The sequence below is a fragment of the Pelobates fuscus genome, chromosome 10 (assembly GCF_036172605.1).
Source record: "Pelobates fuscus isolate aPelFus1 chromosome 10, aPelFus1.pri, whole genome shotgun sequence".
In the NCBI taxonomy this organism is placed as follows: domain Eukaryota; kingdom Metazoa; phylum Chordata; class Amphibia; order Anura; family Pelobatidae; genus Pelobates; species Pelobates fuscus.
The window spans coordinates 111,019,622-111,042,525 of NC_086326.1; the positions used below are offsets into that span (position 1 = coordinate 111,019,622).

Here is a 22,904-nt window from a genome sequence, read left to right on the forward strand (position 1 = left end):
TATTTTATGGTTTCAAAATAAGGTCTAGAGCAGTTACACAATATAGATACATATGACCTAATGTGGAACTTTTCTATCTTCTAGGTCATGTCACTACACTAAGAAATTCACTTTATCATAAACACAACACGGAAATAAAAAAAAAAAAAAAAACTAAACACTGTACATGCAATATTCAAAGGCAATTTTGAGGAATTATAAAGACTGATTTTCAAGCCTAAAAATGTTATATTATTTGCACATTTACACAAGAACAGTCTTCAAAATGGGTGTCTTTTTCCACTTCCCTAGTCCTTCTGAGTGTCTCTTCCACACAGCACCTTTGTAGGTCTCTTCCCCTCCCCAGCCCTTCTATGTGTCTCTTTCTACCTAGCTCCTCTGTGTGTTTCTGTCCACACAGCCTCTCTGTGTATCTTTGTCCCCCAGCCCTTGTGTGTCTCTTTGTGCCACTCCAACACGTGTGTCTCTTTGAGCCCCTCCAGCCCCATTGTGTCTCTTTGAGCCCCTCCAGCCCCATTGTGTCTCTTTGTGTCCCCTTAGCCCTCTGTGGCTCTTTGCCCCCTTCCAGCCCCTCTGTTCTTTTTTTTGTCTCCTCAGCCCTTTGTGCGTCTCTTGACCTACTAACCCTTTTGGGGAAAGGGACAAAAAATGACACCCCCAACCCTCCTTTTCCCTTTCGCCAACCCCTCTGTGTGTCTCTTGCCGCCATCACCTTTGTGTGTCCCTTTATCCACCCAGCCCTACTGTGCACTTCTTTGTCCCTGTGTCTCTATTTGTGCCCCGCTCATCCATCCATGTGTCTCTTTGTGCCTCCCAAGACTATGTGTATCTGTGTCCCTCCCAGCCCTTGTGTCTCTTTGTGCTGCCCTCAGCCCTCTGTGCACCTATTTGTTCCCCCCATTCCATATTTGTTTCTTTGTGCCCCTTAGTCCCTGTGTGTCTCTTTGTACAACCCAAGCCCCTGTGTTTCTCTGTCCCCCTCCAGACCCTCTGTATGTCTCTTTGTTTCCCCAGACCCTTTGTGTGTGTCTCTTTCTGCGCAACCTCTTTGAGCATCTCTTTTTCTCCTTCCCAGCCGGTTAGGTATGATTTTATAATCAGCGGCTATTTAAAAGTCAGCCGCCATTTCGTATACGTGTTTCAAGTTAGCAGCAGTCTTCATACATACATAGATTAAGCAAAGTGATATGCTATTTACTGGGAAATTTTCACGTATTCATTTATGTGACATTTACTGTTCTGACAGGAAAAGTTGTGCCGAGCAACATTACTGTCCTGACAGGAAAAGTTGTGCCAAGCAGCAATCAAATCCACAGGAGGGTTTGTGCTGAACAGCAATTATGCAAATGGTTGTCCGAGAGTGCGTTCCTGATTCAAGTTTCTTCTGTTTTTTTACTTTGGCTTTGATTTTGACTTCCCTGTATTCTGGTAACCCTGACTTCTGGCTTTCCCTTATCGTTGTCTCTTTCTGTATCCCCTGACCTCAGCAAGTATCCTGACTACTCTTTGGTACGTTAAGTCTGGCCATTCTAAGGCCGGTAATACGTTACCTATTAGTCATCTGTGTGACACAATTCTATGTGCTGGATCAACTAGTAATCCTAACAGAAGTGTGGTGTTTTGATGGAATATCAAAATATTAGAGTAAGTAACAGAAATATTTATTCTGCATGCGGATCAAATATGTTATGAAACAATGTCTACAATTAAATGAAAGATGTAAAATTATATAATAAAGTAGTTATCTGCCAAATTATCAAGTGATGTCTACCGTTGGCCATGATCTGTCTACCTTGTGACCATGAACTTTCCTGTCAATGATCCAAAATATTTGCTGAATTTGCTGACTCTGTTTACTATGATGTAGTGCTAAGTAATCATCTTCTGTTTTTTATATACACCATGACTGAAGCCAATAGATTTTGAGATATGATTTCAGACCGTGTGTCGTGTATCAGTCATTTCTCCCGAGCTGCTCGTAGGTGTTTGTGCTGGTTGGAGTTCCAACGACGGTACAGCTGTGAATAACCACGGGGAAGAAGTTATACCCTAACACAGCCCTTCTGTGTGTCTCTTCCCCACAGCACCTTTGTGGGTCTCTGTCCACCCAGCCCCTCTGTCAGCCTTTTTGTCTCTCCCATCCTCTGTGTCTTTCTTTGTACGCCGAGTGTAACATAGAACCAAACATGCAGAGTGAAAACCCACGAGAATAAATAGAGACAGAAAGTAGGTCCCTAAAACGGTCCTTATAATGGTTAGATAATAGAAGAAAATACAAGGAACGTCAGAATAAGCCATGGTCAAGGGAAGCCAGAAATACACCAATACAAAAAACAAAAGCTGAGTCAGAAATACACAAGTACGAGAAACAAAGCCGAGTCAGGGAAGCCAGAAAACAGAGTAGTCGAGAGCAAGCTGGGTCAAAACCAATATATACCAAATGGACAAAAGAACGCGCTATTGGGACACTAGTAACACTAGGAACCACAACAGAGCACTGTGCCTTGGGCAGACTGAGATTTTATATGGTTGGAGGGATAGTTAGCATAACCATGCCCCTAAAAGGTGTGAGTGTGCTGAGCTCTATTGATTAGAGCTCCCGTGACGTCATGACGCCAGCATGCGTGCACCGTGTCAGAAAAAGGGAAAAAGGGACTGGAGCCTCATGTAAGGTGGGAGCGGTGGTCTGCCGGATTGAAGCCTCGGCAGATCATCAGACCGCCAGGGTAATTACAAGGTGGCTGACACTCAGCCCTCTGAGTACCTTTTGCCCCTCCAGCCCCTTTGTGTCTCTTTGGCCAGTTCAGCTCTCTGTGTGCCTCTTTGTCTCCCCAGTCCATGTGTATCATGATGCTGGCATGCGTATGCTGCGTCAGAAAAAGGGAAAAAGGGACTGGAGCCTCATGCTGTGTGGGAGCGGTGGTCCGCCGGTTTGAAGCGTCAGCAGATCGTCGGACCCCAGGGTAATTACAAGTACCTCTTGCCCCTCCAGCCCCTTTGTGTCTCTTTGGCCAATTCAGCTCTCTGTGTGCCCATTTGTCCCCCCAGCCCATGTGTATCTCTTTGTGCCCCTTGAGCCACTATATGTCTCTTTGTGCCCCCCTCAGCCATCTGTGCACCTCTTTGTCTTCCCCCCAGCCCCTGTATGCCTCTCTGTGCCCTCCTCGGCACTCAGTTCATCTCTTTGGGCCCCTCCAGCCCCTGTGTGTCTCATTGTGCCCCCACTTAACCCTCTGCACACTCCTTTGTCCTGTGCCTGCTCACCTCCCTTCATGCAGCGTAGCTGAGTGGACTGTGAGTAGGGGATGTTCTTTTTCTTTTACCCGGTCTAATGCTACATTAAGTGACAGGCAGGAGAGTAGTGTTGTGCGCTACCCCCTGGTTGGTGTGCCCTAATTAAACTACTAATTTGTCAAGCACTCGCACCAGCACCCTGGCCCTAGGCAGCTGGCTAATTCGCCTAGCAGTTGTGCCAGCCCTGCGTGGTGATGGTGGTTGGATAAACCTTTAAGTTTTTGCTCCAGTCACTGCAGCTTGTCAATACAGTACCCCCACCCCTTCTGCTTCAAAGCAAGTCTAGGTATATCTGTTTGAGTGGATCAGTAGAAAGTTTCCTTTCCTTCCCTAAAAGTGGCGTGGCTTTCTTGTCTTCTGTTAACCGGCTAACTGTGTGAAGGGCTACCATGCAAAACAAAGCAGGCAGTGCTACAAACTGGTATTTATTAAAGAACCAACCCACACACAGAAGCATTTTCTGTATTTCTGTATTTTATAAACAATTGCAGACACCTGTCTGAAAGTCAGGTAGGTAATCTTCTGTCTGAATTCAGCCCCGGAGTCACAGTAAACCTGTAAGTGCGTGCTCTTGCAGGGCTTATTTTACCTTTGCATCCCTGCACCATCCCTGGAAAATTGCTCATATATCGTACATGCTCAAAGCTCAAAGTCAGGCTTTTCAATTAGAAGCCTCTACTTGACCATTGTCCAGTCACAGGCTGAAATTCTGTGTTAAGGGAAAGGGTAGGATTTGCAAAGGCAGCAGACAAAAAAATCTACAGCTTTTCCTGTAAAATATCTAAAGTTACATTTATTTATTTTTTTGCCAATGGAGTGTTTCTTGATGTGGAGTCACTCCAACTCCTCAATATATACAGTGATGGGAAAAAGAAAGTCTCTTTGTTATTATGTCCTGATATGTAAAACCATAGCATTTAATCATCTGTTCTTTAGCAAATCTGTTCTTTAAAATTAGATAAATACAACCTTCAGAGAAAAGGCAGTATTTACATTGCTCCTTAGGGACACCTGCAGTGGCAGTCACTCAGATGGCCACTAGAGGTGCTTCCTGGTTCAGTGCTGCTTAACGTTCCCCATAGAGATGCATTAATTAATTGCATCTCTATGAGGAGTTGCTGATGGGCCAGGGCATTTGGCTCCACCTGGCCTGTCTCCTTGGCTGAGATAATAAGAATTGACAGTCTCAACTAATCCTATGGGAAAGCATTGGATTGGCTGAGATCATCAATAATGATGATCTCAGCCAAGGAGCTGGATTGGGGCGAGGCCAGCACCAGTGGACCTGCAAGGTGAGTTTTAACAATTGTAAAGAGTGCTAGGGAGGGGCCTAAACTGCATCTTCCACACCATAGGGTCAGGAATACATATTTGTTTTCCTTCTTGCTGTCCGCTCTTCCTTATTGAGATAAATTGGCCTGGGTACTTTTAAAAATAATTTGTCTCAATGTGGTTTGATGAGGAGTGTTAAGACTGTTAGAAGCAGACTCAGACTTTGGTTGAGATTCTAGAATTCCATGGAAAAGGCTATAAAGTAATAAGGAATAAAGTATGTAAGAGAAAAATGTAAATTTTAATGCATTACAGCTAATATGAAGCATCAGGTTAGTTTTATTATCTGGGATTGTATGACAACAAAAGGTGTGATCAGTTTTTGTGTGATGGTACTGTAAATAGCAAAAATTATATCAGTGATAAGGCTTGCGCAATGACCTGAACACGTTGGAGCAGAGAGTGTATGAAATAGAGACTGCTGCCCAAGTCTGCAATCAGCAACACAGGGCAACTGAAACAGTGGTTACTAGGCAAGGTAATATGCTGATCTCCCTCTGCCGGGAAATGGAGGATCTCGACGACCGAAGCAGATGCATTCGCGTCCGTGGCCTTTCTGAATCTGAGGCTGCCCTGCACAGTACTACCCTTGAAGCCCTGTTTAAACAAGTACTCGGGCCAGAAGCACCTGACAATATCCAGTTTGAACGTGCACACATGGGCCCGGTGAGACAGGATGTCAGCTTTAGGGACGGGGTGTGCTGCCTGCATACTTACAGCTTGAAAGAGAAGATAATGACCGCTGCTAGAGGCATGTCTGCCATCACGTTCTGCGAGGATTAAATTTACCTATATCAAGACCTATTATGCCTGACGGGCCCTTAGCTCTGTTACGAGCACCCTCTGAGAAAAAAAATATTCCGTACTGATAGGGATTCCCCTTCAGCCTGCATACTAAGCAGGGTAACATGGGGGATGGCTTGCTGGCCGAAGGACCTAGATTTCTGAGGGCCCTACACTTAACTGCAATACAGGTCTGAAATTGGATCCTTGTCCCTATGTCAGCCGACAATGCAGCATCTGGTAGGTATACTCAACCATGCAGAAGGAGAGACCCCGACGGCCCGAAGAATAGCTTTTTACACACCAGGGAGGTGGATGTACAGCCAGTGCCTGGAGATGCCATGGTCCCTTAGTTGATAAGGGTCGATTGGGGGTACACTCGGGACATTTTGGGAGAGGAGCATGGTGGACACACGGTGGATTCCCCTATGTGTTCTGACACAGCTGCCACTGTTTCCCTATGTGAATTGTCCTGGACTTTTTCGGATCTCCAGACCAACACAACCCCAGCCTGCTAAACTATATGTGTCCCTGCCCCATGGATGATTAGCTGGGATTAGCCCACTAGCTTCCTACACTTGCACGCATGAACGCTGTGGAAGATGGGTTTAGGATATATCCTGGGCTGGGGTGCAGGCGTACCGGGATGCTCCAGGACAAGTCTGTGCGTTGATTGTGGCCTGTGGGATTGCCTGATTAACCACCATAAGTCTCTTACATGGTCCCTGAAAAGTTTGCCTACCAGCCCAAGGTTGAGGACAGATAAGATTACGGTGAGTAAACAAGACCTGACATAATCCCCCCTTCCCCCTCCCCCCAACGACCACCAGGAGGGCAGGAAGCCAAACGCTTCAAGGGAAAATGAGCATGGAAGGCCCGAACAAGACGGGGGCGTTAAAATCAGAGGCGGATACCCAGGAACGCTCCTCCGGGCCGTAATCCCACCAGTGAACCAGGTACTGCAAGGCGCCCCTGAAGAAGCGGGAGTCGAGAAGGGATTGCACCTCGTACTCCTCGCTAGAGTCGTCAAGGACAAGGCCGGGGTGCATGCAGCATCAGACACCCTGCCAGTCTGAAGACAGGGACCAGATGACGCCACTCACTGTGATGCGGTAAACAAGACCTGACATAATCCCCCCTTCCCCCTCCCCCGCCAACGACCACCAGGAGGGCAGGAAGCCAAACGCTTCAAGGGAAAATGAGCATGGAAGGCCCGAACAAGACGGGGGCGTTAAAATCAGAGGCAGATACCCAGGAACGCTCCTCCCGGCCGTAACCCCACCATTGAACCAGGTACTGCAAGGCGCCCCTGAAGAAGCGGGAGTCGAAAAGGGATTGCACCTCGTACTCCTCGCTAGAGTCATCAAGGACAAGGCTGGGGCGCCTAACAGGCCTCGAATACCGGTTACACAGGAGGGGCTTTAGAAGGGACATGTGAAATGTATTGGGGATGCGCAGGGACGGAAGGAAATCCAGAGTGTAAGACACAGGATTAACCTTACGCAAGACTTTATAAGGCCCGATATATTTTGGTGCCAACTTCTTAGAGGGGACATGGAGGCATTTGTTTTTCGTGGACAGCCATACTCTGTCACCCGGTACATAAACGGGAGCCGCAGCCCTATGGCGATCAGCAAACTTTTTCTGGAATTCCACAGCACGTGCAAGAGCAAGGTGGACCCGGTCCCACATCTCCCGAAGAGAGGCTAGGTGTTCATCCAAAGCGGGTATTCCCTTGTCGGAGATAGGACCTGGATAGGACTCAAGCCAGAGGAGGTATAGGAGGCAGTGTTTCTGGAAAACTCGGCCCACGGCAGGAGACAGAAAACGCGAATGGAAAGAACGCACAAGGCGGGGAGCATGAACAGCATCAGCAGAAATCCAACTGCGCTCCTCAGGCCCATAACCCTTCCAATGTACCAAGTACTGAAGCCGACCCCTAAGGAAACGAGAGTCAAGAACAGCAGACACTTCAAACTCCTCATGACCCTCCACAGAGACAGGAGTGGGAGGGGGAGTATGCCGGGTATAGCGGTTGCGTACGTAAGGCTTCAACAACGAGGTGTGAAAGACATTAGGTATACGCAGATTCTTAGGCAGACCCAAGGCATAAGAAACGGGATTAACCTTGTGTATAATGCGATAAGGACCAATGAAGCGGGGAGCCAATTTCATAGAAGGCACCCGGAGGCGAATATTCCGTGTGGAAAGCAAAACCCTGTCCCCCACAACATAGGAAGGAGCCACTCTGCGATGCTTGTCAGCCTGAGCCAAAGAACGCTGAACCTGCTCCCAAGTATTACGCAAACCAGCCAAATGCTCATCCAGAACTGGCATGCCCTGTGAGGAGAATGCAGCCGGAAGAACAACGGGATGCTGGCCATAGACGACGTAAAAAGGGCTTTTGCCGGAAGAATCATGAGTGGCGTTATTCTGAGCAAATTCAGCCCAAGGAAGCAGGTCAGACCAATTGTCCTGATGGTGAGACACAAAACAACGGAGGTACTGCTCCAGAGACTGGTTGGCACGTTCAGCAGCTCCATTAGACTGGGGATGGTAAGCGGAAGAAAATGAGAGAGAAATACCCATTTCTGAACAAAAGGCTTTCCAGAACCTGGAAATAAATTGGCTACCCCTATCGGATACAATAGATAAGGGAATACCATGTAACCGAAACACTTCTCTAGCGAAGATAAGAGCCAGTTCCTTGGATGTGGGCAACTTGCGAAGAGACACAAAGTGAGCCATTTTGGAAAACCGATCTACTATCATTAGGATGACAGTGTTACCATTCGAAGGGGGTAATTCAACAATAAAATCCATTGATAGATTAGACCAAGGTCTCTCGGGAACGGGTAACGGATGCAACAGCCCACAAGGAACTCTACGAGAGGATTTCATACAGGCACAAGTAGTACAAGCACTTACCGTATATAGTCAGTGACATCCTTACGTAAGGAATCCCACCAAAAATACAGAGAAACAGCTGACACCGTTTTGGAAATGCCAGGATGTCCAGCAGTCTTAGTATCATGATATAGTGACAGAATATCCCGTCTCTCGGGAACGTCAACGAACAATTTATCAGTAGGCCTCTCGCTAGGTGCCATGCTTTGTTTCGCTTGTATGGCCTGCAAGAGGGATGAGGAAATGGACAATATAGTAGTTGCTATTATCCTGTCTGGGGGAATGACAGGAGTAACATCAATATCCTGTTTGTCAATAGTTTCAAACTGTCTGGACAGAGCGTCCGCTTTAGTGTTCCGATCACCTGGCCTATAGGTGATTATATAATTGAAATGAGACAAGAACAGTGACCACCTAGCCTGCCTGGAAGACAATCTTTTAGCTTCGCTAAGGTAGGATAGGTTCTTATGATCCGTAAATATGAGGATGGGATCCTTAGTGCCTTCTAACAAATGTCTCCATTCTTTGAGTGCTAAAATGATAGCAAGGAGTTCGCGATTACCCACATCATAATTCTTTTCTGCTTTGGACATTTGTTTAGAAAAGAAGCCACAAGGATGCAATGGCTTGTCAGGAGACTCTCTTTGGGATAAGACAGCACCTACCCCTATATCGGAAGCATCAACCTCAAGTATATAGGGCAATGAGGGGACAGGATGCTGTAAAATAGGTGCAGAGGCGAACGTAGTCTTAAAGTCAAAAGCCTGAAGTGCCTCGGTAGACCAGGCACGTGTATTGCCATCCTTTTTTGTCATACGAGTAATAGGTGCTACAATAGACGAAAAACCTTTGATAAAACGTCTATAATAATTAGAGAAACCCAGAAAATGCTGGATGGCTTTCAGACCTTGCGGCAGAGGCCATTCTACGACAGCAGCGAGCTTCCGGGGATCCATACGAAAACCCTTAGCAGAAATCAAATACCCCAAAAACTGGACCTCGGATTGGTCGAATAGACATTTTTCTAGTTTACAATAAAGGCCATTAGCAAGAAGGGTCTTCAGAACTGTCGTAACATGTCTGTGATGAGTGTGTAGATCTGTAGAATATATTAAAATGTCGTCCAAGTACACAATAACAAATGAGTGAATAAAGTCTCTTAAGACATCATTAATAAATTCTTGGAATACGGCTGGGGCATTGCAAAGCCCAAATGGCATGACGGTATACTCATAATGACCTGACCTAGTGTTGAATGCTGTATTCCATTCGTGGTCCTTTTTTATACGTATTAAATTGTATGCTCCTCTAAGATCTAGTTTGGTGAATACCGTAGCATGTTTGAGCCTGTCAAACAATTCCATGATTAATGGTATAGGGTATGCATTTTTGATGGTGATTTTATTTAGACCTCTATAATCGATACACGGTCTTAAATCACCTTCTTTCTTCGATACAAAGAAGAACCCCGCTCCAGCCGGAGAAGAGGATCTCCTAATAAATCCCTTGTCTAATGATTCCTTAATGTATTCCTCCATGACACGGTTTTCTTGAACCGATAAAGGGTACACCCTGCCCTTAGGAGGTATAGTGCCAGGCAACAAGTCAATAGCACAATCGTAGGGTCTGTGAGGCGGTAATTTGTCGGCTTCCCTTTTATCGAAGACAGTTTTTAGGGATAAGTACTGAGAGGGTATAGCCGTAGACAAAGGAGGAATGGTAGGAACATTAATAGAATTCACAGGCGTGACTTCAATAGTACATGACTCGTGGCAGGCTTCACTCCATGATTTTATCTGCCCTGTCTCCCAGTCAAAAATGGGATTGTGGGCACATAACCATGGATACCCTAACACTAATTGTGAAGAGGGAGAGGTGATGACCTGGAACCGAATGGTTTCATAGTGTAAAACCCCTGTGTACATGTGTAACGGTGCAGTCTCATGAGTAACAACTGGAGATATCAATGGTTTACCATCTATGGCCTCAACGGCCAAGGGTATCTCCTTCTCCCTGATGGGAATGTTGTTTTTCTTTACAAAACCAGAGTCTATAAAATTCTCAGCTGCCCCAGAGTCAACCAGAGCGTATATATTTTCAACTATACAACTCTTTCCCATATGTAAAGAAACAGGGAGAAGCAGTCGGTTAGGACCGTGCGCGGCTTGAAGAGAGGACCGCGGCCGGCCCCCGGATAAGGTAAGTAACGCTACACTTCCTGCTTAATTAGCTGCCCAACGTTAAGACAGGATCTAGTGTCGGTAGTAAGGATTGTGGTAAAATCTCTGGGCCTAAGGAACCCGTAAAAAGCTAAATATATAGCTACTTTTAAAGTCTGATTTGTTTTGGGTTCGAAAGGAGAGTTATCCAATAGGGCTAATAGTGATCTAAACACATTCCCTGTAATAGGCAGTCTTTGTGGTGCCTGTGTAGTACTGCTCCTCTGAATTCCTTTTAGGAGGATATGAAGGTCTGTTTGTCTGGAAATAAGGTTAACATGTGGTGTTGTAGTCATTATGTGGTCATTATGGATAAGGATATGTATTTAAATGAAATTATAAGACAATTGAATGATGTAAATACATACAGGAAATTGAATAAAAATCCTACTATGGAGATAATAGCCAAATTTGATAGATTTCTCCAAGAAGGAATCGATAACAATGTGCTAAATAAAAATGAATATTCTTTCCTGAAAGTAGAACACCCACGAATTCCGGTAATCTATGTTCTACCTAAAATTCACAAAAGTCTGGAAAACCCACCTGGAAGACCCATAGTTTCAGGGATAAACTCGGTTCTAACCCAATTATCCCAATACATAGATTATTTTTTGCAACCATTGGTTAAATCTTGTCCAGCTTACCTAAAGGACTCTATGAGTCTTTTGGGTATTCTAAATGATTTTGAGTGGAAAGAGGAATATTTTTTAGTCACATGTGACGTGACAAGCTTATATACGATCATTGAGCATCAGAAAGGACTGGAAGCAGTAGAATTTTATCTTAGAGAATCTAAGGAATTTTCAGAAACACAAATTGCTTTTTTAACTCAGGGGATTTTTATGATTTTAACTAACTACTTCTGGTTTCAAAATGATTTTTTTTTTCAAACACGTGGCACAGCTATGGGGACCAAGTTTGCCCCAAGTTACGCTAATTTATTCATGTCCTTTTGGGAGAATACGTTTGTATACCAGGGACATGAATTTGGGGCAAACTTGGTCCTCTACAAGAGATATATAGATGATGTTTTTATGGTATGGAAGGGTACAGAGAGGGATTTTACTATTTTTTTTGACTACCTCAATCTAAACAACTGGGGGATTAGACTGACTAAGAATATTAGTTCGACTTCTATAGACTTTTTAGACCTTAATATTTTTATTCTGAATAACCAAGTTAAAACTAAAACTTTTTTTAAACAGGTTGATATTAATAGTTTTATCGATATTAAAAGTTGCCACTATGATCCCTGGCTACAGAACATACCAAAAGGGCAATTTTTACACCTGAAACTTAACTGTACGGAACAAAAGTATTTTAATGAACAATCTCAATTTTTAAAAAAACAATTCTTGCAAAAGGGTTATAAGGAAGAGATACTTGAGAGAAGCCGCAGAAGTATAGATACTGTTGATAGGACTGACCTGTTGAAATATAAAGAAAAGAAAGAAGTGGTAAAGTTAAATCAAATTCCCTTCATTTTTAACTATTCTAGCAATATTGGCTTTTTAAAAAAGACTATTGGCAAAAACTGGCACATTCTTAACCAAGAGCACGATATCAAGGAATTTTTAGGAGAGAAACCAAAATTCATCTTCAGAGGTGCCAGGAATTTAAAGCAAATCTTAACATCTAGTTTTATTAATAGTGAAGAAAAGCAAACATTTATAGAGGACTGGTCCAAAAAACAAAAAGGTTTTTTCCATTGTGGAAACTGTAACGCCTGTAAAAATACTAAAATCAGCAAAAGAAATAAAGAGACGTTTTTATCAAACATAACCAAAAAACAATATCCTGTACGTTCCTTCATCTCCTGTGAATCCAAAAATGTTATTTATTTATTACAATGCCCATGTGGTTTACAATATGTAGGGAAATCTCTAGATCATTAAAAATTCGTGTAAACGAACATATTAGAAATATAAAAAAAGGTTTTCCCAACCACAGTGTGTCGAAACATTTTTTAGAAACCCATCAATCAAATCCAAAAGATCTAGAATTCATGGCCATTCAAAAAGTTTTAACAAATTGGAGAGGGGGAAATGTTGCTTTAAATCTTAGTAGAAAAGAAAGCTCTTGGATTTTTGATATGCAAACTTTATATCCAAGAGGTTTAAATTTAGATTTTGACATAGGTCCGATTTTATAAAGCTGTTGCCTGTTTTAGTAAGAAGTGTTTTTTAAAGATTTTATACTATATATCTCTTCTATATTATGTATATTCTATGTTTAATACATATGATAACACTTTGATTTTTTTATCTCTTTTCTCCCACCCCCTATTGAGCTAAACTGGTACTTTGTGCTGGACTTTGGACTTTTATTGAAATATTTTCTTTATTTTGCGCATTCCCTTACCCTTGTACGTTTTTTGCCCACACGGAAATGACGTTTGACACATGTAATTGTGAATACACTGTATTGGAATACGGAAGAATGAAAACACCCGAAAACGGAAATGACGTATCGGCATGAGCCGGCGGATATGACGTATCGGCAGTAAGACTGATAATCACGTGAGCGGATACGAGCTTGTGAAACGCACGGCCATGATGAGAAGGTCAATTCTCATGGCCTGAAACAGGATATAACGCCATATTGGATGGGAACAAGCACCGGAATCTCCTTATATGGGCATGGAGGGTGGGAATTTTATTGTATACACATATGTTCGGAATATTTTAATTAGATATGTAATATAAAAGCAGAAACTTTTGATGTAACAGTATTGCACCTGAGGAAGACCAAGAGTGGTCGAAACGCGTTGTGCTTATTTATTATTTTAATTGTTAATAAAATACTTGATTATCAACTTCTCCTGGTTCCTGATTATATCCAGACGAAATTTGCTGTCCGTTTCTGGTGGGACCTATCTTCACAGATCACTTTACATAGATCAGCTGATGTGCCTTTAACCCCTTAAGGACACATGACGTGTGTGACACGTCATGATTGCCTTTTATTCCAGAAGTTTGGTCCTTAAGGGGTTAAAGTAGAGAGCCGACTGATATGGCTCTCTAAAGTGTGAGTGCTTCTATTTTATTTGCTCTAAGAATATTGGGATTTTATATATTGCCCTATGAAAGCTGTTTATTTTGCAGAGTACATCAAATATCCAAATATCCAAAGTGTGCGCAGAAACTCCTTTTCTTTTGTCTAAAATTTCATATGTAAGTGTTTTTAGGTGACTAAAACACGGGTTTGGTTTTTAGACGCACTGGGATTTTATGTGCATATTGCTTAGCGCCATTTCACCTAAAAAACTTTGTGTATGTGGTGTTGTAGGCCCGTGAGGTAGAGTTTTATTGTATTGTAAGACAGATGTAAATGCTACCAAAGTTTCTATAGCGAATACGTCTGCCACCTGGCAGTCCCTTGTGAATTTTACAAAAACATTAAGTGCTCTTTTGTATGTACGCCTGGTGTTTTCGGACAGAGCTCTCTGTGATAGTAATCTGCCATGCTCTAGGAGTTGACTCAATCCAATATGAGGTCTTGAAACTGGGGGTCCGTAGTTGCTATCAAGGAGGCATAGAATTTCCTGAAACCGAAATCGTGACAAATGGTCAGCTGCTACGTTCTGAATACCTGGTACGTGTGTGCAATACAAAAAGAACTGACGAGTTGCCACGAGCCAAGTTAATCTCCTCACGAAACTATAGAGGGGGACCGGCCTTTGTTAATAATGTAGCATGTTGCTTGGTTATCTGAGTAACAGTGGACCGTGTGTCCTGCCCAGGAGTGTCCCCAAGTTGCTGTTGCGACCACGATAGGGTATATTTCTAGCAATGCTGACGTATGATCAAAAGCCTCCAATGTTCTGGTCTCAGACGGCCAACTGCCCCATAACCATTGGTCTCCACAGATGGCCGCGAAACCAGAAGAAGCTGCTGCATCTGTTCACAGTATTGTGACAGTGGACATTGGAGGTATGAACATGGACTTCCCATTCCACTGGAATAGGAAATCCTGCCACATTCGTAAATCAGCTGTGGCATGGGTATCCAGAGAAACTATGCTGTCCTCGGAGGGCAGGTTAGGAAATATACATAAAAGCCCCAAAATAAAAGACCTTCCCTGCGGATGATTCTCATAGCAAAATTCAACGAACCCAACAATGACTGTAACTCCGTCCGACTACAAAAACCTTGTCGCAGGTAATTACCAATGTCTGTTAGGATACGTGAATTTTGTCATGCGGCAAGCTGGCCTCCATGGCCACCGAGTCCAGTTCAATACCCAGAAAATTGACCGTAGTATCTGAACCTATAGTTTTGGAGAGGGAAATAGGGCCCCCAACCTCCCAAACAGCTGTTTGGCGGCCAGAAGACTTGAAGGTGGGTTATGATTACTCTCTATAACGAGAAAATCATCCAGGTAGTGTAGTACTGATGGGCATCTACATGAATTTAAGAGTAACCAGCACAAGGCCTCCGCGAAGGTGTCGAATATCCTCTGGCTACTTTTAGACTCAATTGTCAGCCTGTTGAAAAAATAGTACTGGTTTCTCCATTTAATACCATGCCACAGTGACGGGTGAATAGGGAGCAGTTAAAAAGGCGTTAACAATATCTGTTTTGCTTAACCATGCTCCTCTCCCTGCCGCTATGATGGTTTGTACTGCCCCTTGCATCCTGGAGTAATTGAAGTATTAAGGAGGAAGGACCTCAGAAGGGAATAAGCTTGGAGTCTGAGTGGATTAACGTTGGGCTGATATGCTGTTAGTCTGAGCCAGCTTTTTTAAGTGGCTCATGACCATGTGAGTTTTCACAATAGTAGCATTGTATTTATTGTATCGCTACATTATTACCCTATGTACTTTTTATTTTTGTTTTTAGGTCAACAAGAAAGTTATATGCTATTATAAAGGGTAAAGTTTTATATAGAGTGCTCTCACTACCCACCCTTTTTTGTATTCTGTATTATCTTATGTGATAAGTGACTCACATTGGTGATTGGAGCACCAAAGTTTTAAACCGTTTAACCTTAATATATTTTTGTATTCACTTCTGTTTAACTTGTCACTTTTTAAGGTGGTTGGTTTAGAGATATCATGTCTATTTTCCAAATTAGAAATAAATGGCATAATAATCTAGAGTTGAAATTTGACATGGAGAATGAGGTTAAAATCAAAGAGGATCCTCATTAATAATGATCTAGATCAGGGGTAGGCAACCTTTTAGCAGCACTGTGCCGATATAGGATTGTGATATCCCGATCCTATTTTTTTTAAATTGAGGTGTGTATGCTGCCGTATTCTGCTTGTGTTATTTTTACTGTAATTGCTTTGTATCGTTGTATTTGTGCATATATGAGCTATTATATTGTATATGTTCATTAGTAGTTTATGGTATTGTGTATGATACATATGAATGTGGGCCGTGTATGAGTGCTGCTTGTGGAATTGTATGTTAATGGATATGTCAGATTGTGTGTTTGGTAGTGGGTGGGGGCTGTTTGGGGTATTGCATGTGAGCGGCTGCATGTGGGGTTGTGTGCATGTATGTGGATTGTTTGTGGTGTTGCTTTTGTGGGGATTGTGTGTATGTTTGTGTGTGGGCTGTTATTCTGCATTTCTGTGTATATCTAGCAGTGTGGGTGGCTTCCCTGGGTTCCAGTGGGGACCAGGCTGGCCAGGTACAGGAGCTGCAACACCAGCTGCGGGCTGCTCTACTACAGTGTGGAGTCCCATTCACAAGTGCTGGGAGGAAGTGATCTGAGATCACTTCCTCTATGTGCTGTAATGCATAAATTGAGGATTGTCCTTCACCACCTCTTCGCATTAGCAGATATCTGAAGTTTTACTGGGACTCCTGATAGGCCAGAGCCTGTTTGGCTCTAGCAGCCTTGAGTGCCATGCAAAAACACCTTGAGTGCCGTGCATGGCACTAGTGCCGTAGGTTGCCTACCCCTGATCTAGATACAATATGTAAAGAATTGGAAAAACTTATGATTAAAGAAATGAAGATCAAGTGGGAAATTTTCACTTTAGAGAAATATATTTCCCTCCAAATTACCCCTAGAGGTCTAAGATTTGAAATACTACCCACGTTTGATCAGGAAAATTAGATTTTTATGGGAATCTGGGATGGGGCACTAGATTCCTTTTCATTTCATATGATGAGGATTATTATTGATCGTAGGACTTTAAACCTACACGAATTAGATGAAAAGATTAAAAAAATCCAAGATCAACTAGAACCTTTCTTTGGTCTAGATGAATTTGAAAATATTACCAAAATTATGATTAAGAAAATTAATGATATTGAAACCTCAATAATCAAAATTAAGAAATGAAAACTTATAAGAGATCAGGAAGACTACAGAACAGGAAATATTAGACCCCCTAAAAAGAGAAATCAGAAAAGAAAAAATAATAGTGATTATAGTACAAAGAGGAGGAATGATAATAATAGAAGAGAACCCTTTATAAAAGAGAAAAGAAAAGATTATGGAGAAAATAGACCTGACTATCAATTACAATATAATAATCGAGAAAGAATGAGCAAACCAGAGGAAAGAGAGTGGACAGAAGTTAAATATAAGAAGGGAAACAGAAGGGACAGGAGGAATGAGGACCTAGAACCCCGAAAGTCCAAATCTCAAATAGGTTTAACAGTTTGAGGAATTTAGATAATGACGATTTTTTAGGCCAAGGTACACATAGAGAAATGGAGAGAAAAAGGAAGAATGTATACCCCCGGGAAAAGAAGCAGAGAATTAGAAGAGGGGAAATTAGACAACAGCAAGGAGGAAAAAAGAAAGAGGGAGAATCTGGAGAAGGCAGAATGTAAAGAGAAAGAAGGAAGTTTTAGAATTTTTAATCTGGCAAAGATGGTTTTAACCCACTCACACATTCAAATTTTAAATAAAGGATTCAAGTTTGCACCCAGTTGTGCGGTTGACAAATTTGGAACTTTTATTGATCTTAATAGATTTACGAGGAAATTATGTCTTAAAAACTTTTTTGTACTGTACCCCAGAAGAATATTGATCAAGGGGATGATAATTTTAATCATACTCTTTTGAAAAATAAATCATCCTTTTATCCATTTAATTTTAAAACCGATTCTATTAAAACATTTGAAAGATCATGTCTAAAGGAAATTAAAAAAATTCAACCTTTAAATAAGTACCAGAATAATCTTACAAGAGAAGAGAGAGAGGCACTTAAAGATCTACAGAAGGATAAAAGTATTGTGGTTAAACCTGCAGACAAAGGGGGTGGTGTAATTATTTGGGAAAAAGAAAGCTATAAGGAAGAAATTTATAGACCATTAAAAGATGAAAGCACATATCGAGAGCTTAAAAAGAATCCCCTTAAAGATATCACAGAATTGTACCAGTCCTTTTTAAAGAAAAGGTTTGATGAAGGAATTCTAAACAAGAAAGAGTTTGAATTCTTGAATGTGAAATTTCCCAAAATCCCTGTTTTTTACATACTTCCCAAGGTACATAAAGATGCAGAGAAACCACCAGGAAGACCTATAGTCTCCGGGATAGGGTCCCTTTTAGCCCCACTCTCCAAATATATAGATCAGTTTTTGCAGGATCCAGTTAAGAAATGCAAAGCGTATCTTAAGGACACCATAAGTCTCCTAAATGTTCTGGAAGATTTTCAGTGGCCAGATAGCTATATTATGGCCACTGCAGATGTCAGTAGTTTATACACCGAAGGGCTGTGAAGCCGTAAAATATTTTCTTTAAAAGTTTAGTGATCTGTCCGACACTCAAATGAAGTTTATTATAGAAGGAATTGATATAATACTTACCAATAATTTATTTTGGTTTGAGAATAAATTCTATCTACAGATCAAGGGCACGGCAATGGGGACCAGATTTGCCCCAAGTTATGCTAATCTCTTCATGTCCTATTGGGAAGATTCTTTCATTTATGGGGATGGAGAAATTGGTTCCTCTACAGAACGTACATCGATGACGTGTTTTTGATATGGAAAGGCAGTGAGGAGTCTCTTATAACACTCTTTAACAACCTGAATGAAAATGAATGGAATATCACCTTCACACATGACATCAGCAGACAAAGAGTTAATTTTCTGGATTTAGCAATTTATATTGAAAATCAGAAGATCAAAAGTAAAACGTACTTCAAGTCTGTTGATGTCAACAGTTTTATAGATTGTGAGAGTTGCCACTTCAGACCCTGGCTGCAAAATATTCCAAAAGGTCAGATATTAAGAGTTAGAAGGAACTGCTCTGACAATAAAGAGTTCGTACAGCAGGCAGAAAAAATAATGGAACAATTCGAAGAAAAGGGGTATCAAAGTACTTCCCTAGAGAAAACCTTGAAGGAGATTGAAAAAATTGATAGACAATCACTTTTACAATATAAAAATAAAAATTTGACTCAAAATAAAGAAGATGAGGTACCTTTGATTTTCAATTTTAATACCCAAAATAGGAACTTGAGGAAAATAATTAATAACAACTGGCATATTTTAAGAACAGATGATAAGCTGACAAAATTTATTAAAGATAAACCAATAATTATTTTTAGGGGGGCCAGGAATCTTAAACAAGTTTTAACTAAGTTTTTTAGAAGTTGATAAAAAAGAAAATGATAACTTTCTAAAACAACAAAAAGGTTTTTATTATTGTGGCGAGTGTAGAGGATGTAAAATAAAGAAAAGTACAAGTAAAAAGATCTCCCAATTTATATCTAATACTACTAAAAAAGAATACCCCATAAAATCTACTTGCACATGTGGATTGCAATATATAGGTAGAACCTCTCGTAGTCTTAAAATCAGAATTAGAGAACACATTAATAATATTAATCGACAATTTTTAAATCATAGTGTCTCTAAACATTTTAAAGAGTGTCACAATAGTGATCCGAGTGATCTAGATTTTATTGCCATTGAAAAGGTATATATTCATTGGAGAGGGGGGGACAAAGAAAATCTACTTAACAGAACGGAAATTATGTGGATTTTTAATATGGATACTTTAATGCCACAAGGTCTGAACGTAGATTTTGAGATTACCCCATACTTATGATTATTTTATAACCTCATTCATGTTTGATTATATTTATAAAAGTTTGTATTATATTAATGTTAAAATGATAATATATATTTTTAAGTCATTATTATTATTAATTATCTAACTCATAATTTTGGGTTCATCTTAATCTTTGCACTTTATGCATTTTTTCCTCTTTAAATGTAAAACATTAATGAATGTTTTCATTTCTTCCTCAGCATATAGAAGTGTACTCTCTCTCCCTAGTATGTATTATTTATTTTTCATTCTCCTTATTGTATTAATATATATCCTCAAATTGAGTGTTTTGAGAAGTTTAATGTATTTCATTAAAGTATGGGATTATAGAAGGCTATACTATGATTTTTATTTATATGTAAAGTTGATGCCCTATTTGGATGCTGTAAACTCCATCTTTAAACTGGGAAAAATCCGGACGATAGTAGACCCTAACACGTACGTCACAACGTCAGTATGAAGAGAACGTTGTGACGTCCTAATTATGGGACACGGAAGGATGCGACCGGAAATAGAAACCGGCAACCGGAACCAGGAAGTAACTAGAGAAAAGAGCGCCAAAAGACGGCATATAAACGGATAACAAAGAAGAAGAAAACAGAACTCTTGAGAAAGGCCACGGGACTTTTAATACTTGTATGTTTTTACACTTTTATGTCCAACTACCCTAAGTGTGTCAATTACCCTAAGTGTGTCAATAAATTCCTTTATTCATTACCCCTTGCATCCTGGAGTAATTGAAGTATTAAAGAGGAAGGACCTCAGAAGGGAATAAGCTTGGCTGATATGCTGTTAGTCTGAGTCAGGTTTTTTTTTTTTTATTCTTTATTTTTGTGTGCATGAGTTAACACAGCAGCTTACATTACCACAATAGCTTTTGTAACTTTGAGACATTTCAGCATTCCACAAGTACGGCATGGATGAAGTGCACATTTAAAAAAAAAAAAAAAGAAAAAAGGTATAATGATTAAATGGTTAACATTTATGCGGAACAATTAAACTGGAAACACAGCGTTCTAGGCTCGGTTGGTACAAGGTTAAGCCGTGGTATGGCCGGTGTAAAGGCATGTGTGTCGTGTGTGGGGTACCACGTGTGAGATAAGTGCGTCTGGTGTAGTTTAACATATGTGCATACCCTCTAGGTGCCTTGTGAGGTTTTAGCATTGTACTGAACGTTTCATGAGTAGGTAAGTAACGTAGTGGTTAAGGCTCTTGTCCTGTTTGCAGGGTGCTCTTTGTTAGTCGGGGAGCCTGACTGCTCGGTGTTTCATAGAGGGGCCTGTTGTAATTTCGCCACTCATGTGAGTGAGAGGATGAGCTTTGGCCTGTGAACCTCTTGTATTGCTTGTGGTGTCTCGCTGAGAGTAAGGTGTGCGCGACAGGACACCGAATTACATGCGAGCCTAGTTATATAGCAGTAGGCTTATTGGTATCGTTGGCCCTCTAAACTATATGGGATGTGTAGGGTAAGTGTAGCCCCTGTGTGTTATCCCCTAGATTTAAGACAGGCAGTAGTGTAGTCGGTGCTTCAGTTTTAGATGTAGCTATGTCACATAAACATGCAAGAACCAGGTTGGTAGCAACAACGTAGTACCAATAATGCAGTTTTAACGACACTTGGCTAATGAACGAGTTGCCCCACAGTGTCATTAGACAGCATAAGGAGAGACAGCAGAAATGAACAAGCTAAATATGAAAAAACATGTTGCTCGGAGTATGGCATTTAAAGGCAAAATTAGCTACTCAGGTCATCAAGTAAAGTTACCAGCCCGTTGTCAGTCCCATAAACTAGCTCAGCCGGTTTCGTCAGGTGGCGAGCTAGCTGGAACACTGGAGTTGGTGGCCGCTGTGCGGAGCTTAGAGAGCGAGCTGTCCTGGCTCCAGTTTTGCACGCTAAAAGGGTCTGGTTTTGCAGAGGTCTGTGATCTGGCAGGTTGTAGGCTTGTCTCTGAGCGCTTGATCTCTGGGCACAAAGTCACAAGTCGCCCCGGGGTCCCAGCAGTGAGGGTTTGTCGGGCCCAGTGAGTCCGATGGCAGTCCCAGTGCTTGCAAGTTGCGTGATGCCTCCGGCAGGTCCCGTATGGTGATGATGGTGTCCCCACGTGGTATCTGTAAAGAACGAGACTGGCTCCAGCGATAGCTGATGTTTTTCTTGCGTAGGAGGGAGGTAAGAGGTCGGAGCGACCGTCGCCAAGCAAGGGTACCCCCCGACAGGTCACCAAAGAGGGTTAAGGACATTCCTTCAAAATCGTAGGGGGTTTGCCCTCTAGCGGCCGCCCTTACTGCTGCCTTGTCTCTGAGGGTCTGGAACTGTAGTATTATGTCCCCGGAGGCCGCGGTTGGTGCCTTGAGTGGTTTCGGGAGTCGAAATATGCCCTCTAGTAAAATTGTTTTAACCTGCTTCGGCGTGAGTATGGCTGTCAGAAGGCGCCTTGCGAAGTGTGGGAGTTCTTCTGGCGGCACCGTCTCCAACACCCCTGAGTTTGATGTTCCTCTGTCTCCATTTATCTTCTAGGGTGTCAAATCTGCTCTCGTGTTTTGCGCTCTGTTTCGTGAGCTCTTCCACCCGTTGTGTTACCACTTTAATTTGCTGTGTGTGTGGGTTTGCGTTGTGTGTTCCATCTCTCCGAGGCGGCCTGTCAGGCCCCGCAGGTCCTCTCGAATCAAGGCCACATCCGCCGAGATTTTAGTATGGAAATCCGCCATGATCTCCCTGATGGCTGCTAGGGTGACTGGGGCGGCATCCGGAGATCCACTCGAAGGCGCTGCTCACGTTGCCGGTTGCTGCACCATTGCCAATGCGTGGTCTTCGTCTCCGTCCTCCGACATCCCATCGGAGAAGTCGGAGCAGCCGCCATGGAGGGACGCCATTGCAGACTCCTGGGCGCCATGCGCCTGCCGCCATAGGTCCCCAATGCTTCTCCCCTTCTGGGGTCGGTCGGGCTTCAGTTTCTTTGTTTTTTTGCCCATCAGGTGAGTGTTGGGAGCCGTTTGGGAGCCTTTTGGGCGTCTTTTGTTCGTGGGCCACCTCTATTTTAAGGGTTTTTTTCCCCGTTTTTAGCCGGAGCTCTGAGGCCGTGCGTCTGTCCGCTTCGGTGGTTAGGCCACGCCCCCCTGAGTCAGCTTTTTTAAGTGGCTCATGACCATGTGAGTTTTCCCAATAGTAGCATTGTATTTATTGTATCGCTACATTATTACCCCATGTACTTTTTATTTTTGTTTTTAGGTCAACAAGAAAGTTATATGCTATTATAAAGGGTAAAGTTTTATATAGTGTGCTCTCACTACCCACCCTTTTTTTGAATTCTATGGTTTGTACTGCGTCTTCTATTGTGGTGT

At 42.2% G+C, this 22,904-nt stretch overlaps 1 protein-coding gene across 2 annotated transcripts in view; it reads right to left on the minus strand.

Annotated features, from left to right (window-relative positions):
- Positions 1 to 22,904, minus strand: part of LOC134575567 (glutathione S-transferase P 1-like) — a 168,016-nt gene that overhangs the window by 89,542 nt on the left and 55,570 nt on the right. The window lies entirely within an intron of this gene.